Source organism: Nannospalax galili, unplaced genomic scaffold (assembly GCF_000622305.1).
Source record: "Nannospalax galili isolate Female #2095 unplaced genomic scaffold, S.galili_v1.0 scaffold745, whole genome shotgun sequence".
NCBI lineage: Eukaryota > Metazoa > Chordata > Mammalia > Rodentia > Spalacidae > Nannospalax > Nannospalax galili.
Window position 1 is genome coordinate 390,956 of NW_008353359.1, and position 4,478 is coordinate 395,433.

The window sequence follows — 4,478 nt, forward strand, 5'->3', positions numbered from 1 at the left end:
AGAGAGAAACAATGCCTAGCTAGTCACAAAAACCAGAGGGAACCATATTATTCCTACTGCCTAGCTAGTTTTGAAAATCAGAGGGAACCATATTATTCCTATAACCTACTGACAAATTATACATAGCAAATCAAGAAATATATGTCTAGGTAAGGTTTATCTGAGAATAACTGGTCTTTGCCCAAGATTTATCTACATGACACACAGTAATTAAAATTACCAGACTGGTGGAACTAACCTTCTTTGATGTTTAATGGACATACTTTGAAGCCTATACTAATTTGGTCAGAGGGACACAGAGCACATTTTTTGCTCCTTGTCCTCCTAGGTCAACTAGTTTCAGGGGACTATGAGCATCTCTCAAAATGTCCTGTAATTGTGGTAGGTCATCTATCCTCTTGATCAAGGAGGCCGAGGAGACCCCACCAAATGGACTTGAGCCAGTGTCCCATCTCCAAAGAGGAGGGTCAACAGAGGAATCATGTCCTTCATGCTCCCAAGTGAAGCCATCCATGGTCGAGCAGGACCTTTGATTTATCTTCACATAGGCAGAACTGGTAATAGAAAGGAGCCAGGGGATCCTCCCAAGCCCATGTGACCCCTGAGGAACAAATCCTCAAACAACCTTAAGAGTAAAAATAAGTTGGTTTATCTGGGCCAACTGTATGGCCTTAAACATCCAAAAGGAAAGTATAACCAAATATTAAAGGGGCCAATATAATTTCTTAAGAGTCCATATGCATAGCTAAAGGCTACATAAGAAGCAGCAATGCCAGATGGGAGATACCTTCTTTTGAGTTGTTGGCCAGGGTGACCAAAGGGACTCCCAGATAGTAACCCCGCATAGAACTGGGAAAATGAACAGCAGACCCCAATCTTATCTAAAGGAGTATTCACAACTGATTGCTGGTAGAAGAGGAACAGCTGACCCTCCTAATACAAAGACCTCTATATAGGTCGAATATATTCACAAGAAGGGCAAGTAGTGGGAATTGGCTGGGGTGCTGACAATACAGTAGACAGTAACAGGGTTATCAGAGTATAAGGGCTCTAGTGGAGGGAGGGAGGCTATGGGAGGGTGCCATCTGGGAAGTGGGTCTATAGTCTAATAAAATGGTTTGGGATGTTCTGTGTGATATACACACACAAAAAATCAACAAAAATTTTAAAATGTATTATATTTGAGAAGGAAGCATGGAAATTTATGTCATGTTAATTAGTAGAGGTGATAAATATTATCACTGAAATCTACCCAATGACTTCATAGACATACACAGGCGCCAAGGATCCGTGTACAACCAATTATGACTAGTAATAATTAAATGCATACAGATTAGAGTTGCATGTGCCAACATCTCAGTGTTAGTAGCAAAAACAATGAGTCTTTCTGCGAGTAACAATATATTCTAAAATGAAATGGAGATCTTTTTTAAAGGTTAAAAAATTCATTCAATTTTATGTCTTACAGGGCTTATACTGAATTCAATATTGTATAACTGTATTGAATCAGCTATTAACCTAGAAACTTGCACCCAATTGTGAAAGAGATGTACTCTTGCTCTGGAGTATGTTACTGAATATGATAAAACTGTAGAGATGCTTCTTCTAATCATGCAGTTATTAAATTTTTTTAAATGATAAAAAATAATAATTCTTCAAAGCATAAAAATTTGCTCCTTAATAATTAGTAGATGTGAAAAACATTACCACTGAAATCTGCTCAGATAGTAACCAACTATCACTAGTAATAATCAGCTATATAGAAATTAGAAATGCATGTTCAAACATCTTAATGTCAATTGCAATGAAATTGAAGTTTTCTGTATGAAACTGTGTATTTTAATAATGAAATGGAGGTTTTTAAAGGTTAAAACCTCATTCAATTTTCTGTCTTATAGGGTTTATACTGAGTTCAATATTGTATAACTGTATTATTTCAACTGTGAACCTAAAAATTTACAGCCAATTTTTGAAAAAGATGCATCTTAGCTCAGAAATTTTCTTATTGAATATGTCAATGCTGTTGTAATGAAATGCTTCTTCTAAAAAAAAAAAGAAATAGTCAAATTCAAGTAAGCTAAATCCACTAAATCCTTTCACAGAAAGAATCACCTGATATCCATTTAAATTTTTTGTCTCTTTTGAGATAGGGTCTTCCTGTAGCCCCGTCTGCCCTGGAATTCACTATGTAGACCAGGTTGGCCTTGAACTCACAGAGATCTGCCTGCCTCTGCATCCCTTGCACTGGAATTAAAGGGACCACAATGCTCAATAGTCCATTTGACTTTTAGGTTTTTGCCTCTAGCAATCACATATATATTTTTGAAACAGAAGCAGCACATAAAACAAAACAAAACAAAAACCCCATGCAATTAGTTTCAGTGTTTAAGGGTTTTCCATAAACAGAGTGTCACAAGTTGCCATGCATTCTGCTCTGGACAGGATTCAGGCTTCTGGAGAAGGAGCAATGGAAGATTGTAAGATGCCTAGGATGAGTACTGTGCACTTCACTGTTTCAAATTCTTCACTTTAAAACAGAAATAAAATGCCAATTATGTGATTATTTTCCTGGTTTAATGTGTTCCTGTGTTACTCAGAACTATCATCTTGTTAAGAGAAAAATTTTATTTTGACTAATAATTTTGGAGGTTTTAGTTCATGGTAGGTTGGCCTATTGGTTCAGGACCATGCCAGGCATCATACTATGACAGGCATGCAGGGCAGAGGAGCCCATCATGCTATCACCAGAAAGAGGAAGAGGATAGGGTCCTAATGTACTCTTCTATGGCTTGACCCCACTCACCAAGAGGCATCTCACTAGACCCCACACCTTTAAGGGACCCACACTTCTTTGTGATTTTGTGGGTTGACAACTTTAGCATGGGTATTTGGTGGAGATCCAGCCAAATGCTAAAACATGATATAAAATCAATTAGGAGATGCTCATTAACCATTAATTATTATTATTCAACTTGGAGTTCTTGATTTTCTACACCTGAATGCACCCACATTTATTTAGTTTACTCTAATTGTTCCCACAACATTGATCTCTTCTTTATATTACCAATTACACTAAACCATTTGGATAGTTATTATTGTGTGATTATAATAATTGTAAAGTAAAAATTATATGTTAATAACTTGCAAATAATGTATGCTAATGTCATCTTTTCCATAATCTTCCTGATGTGTTTTTATTAGACAAGTCAAAATATTAAACCTGTTTGATGGACAACTCACACTTACTGCCAGTTTCATTCTATAAGGGATTCCTTAAGGGAAGTCACTTTCTAAAATTTATCCCACCCACCACAACTCATTGCCATGTTATCTTAGAGAGTTTGGCATCTGGTGATTTAATCCTTCCAGATGTACTTGAACCATTCTCAGTACTTCAAAGACTAACAAGAAGATTAATTCAAGACATCAAAAAAATAATATTTCCAAAATGAATATAACATTAATGAGATAAATGTGGCATGTAAGACAACATTAAAATCATGTTAGCACACACATATATGCATGCAGTTTTTCAAAAGCATTTGAAGAGTATATTTCTACGCAGTTCATTTTTGTTCAGGTGGGAGGTCTTTCCACTTTAAAGGGTATTGTGCTCATTAAGATCAGTCCCAGGATGTGCATGGAGCAAACCATCAGAAAGCCAAGGTGATCAGTACCCGATAAGAAACAGTCACTATGGCTCTCAGTGTGGAAAAATCCCAAGAACAAAATGAAAATGTGAGGAGTACAGAGAAGACAGAAGGGTTGGAGTGGTGAGGGAAAGTCTTCCAAAGCCAAGTGTTGCATGAGAATTTTTCAGTTTATCTCTGAAGACTGTTTAATTTTTATACTATTTTCCTCACACCTATCACAATGAGGAATTCGGATATTTGTGCTTAGAGTAAACTTATGTGTGAAGTTGTTACTAAATATCATGTAATCATTTCCGTGAATTGTTCTGCTGTTTTCGTAGATAAGCTCCATGGGCTTACCATGTGAGACACTAATGCCTTTTGCTAAGGTTGAATTGTGCTGATTGATATCTAAAGAAAATGTAATTTGTATCTCTTTTCTGTAAAATAGATTAAAGTAAGCAATATTGTGTGAATGTGAGCAAAAGGAAGTTGAAGGTGTTGAGTACAGAATGAGAATCAGCTAACCTCCCTTCAGACTGAAGAGTTCCCAGACCCAACGAGGAACCCCACTAGGCACGTGGGCCTTGATGCTTCTAAAAATTTTGTCTCCTATTCTTCTTTTTTTCTATGTATTTCTGTAAAATTAGAAAAGCAGAGAAAAATTGTAATTCAATGCCTTTATTTTTGAATTCTTGCAATTTTCATACAGTATATTTGATATAATTTACACACCCCTCTCCTCTCCACACTTTCTCCCCCCACTCTTCACCTAATTTAATATATACATACATACATACACACACACACATACACAAATACATATACATATGATTTTTGCCCACA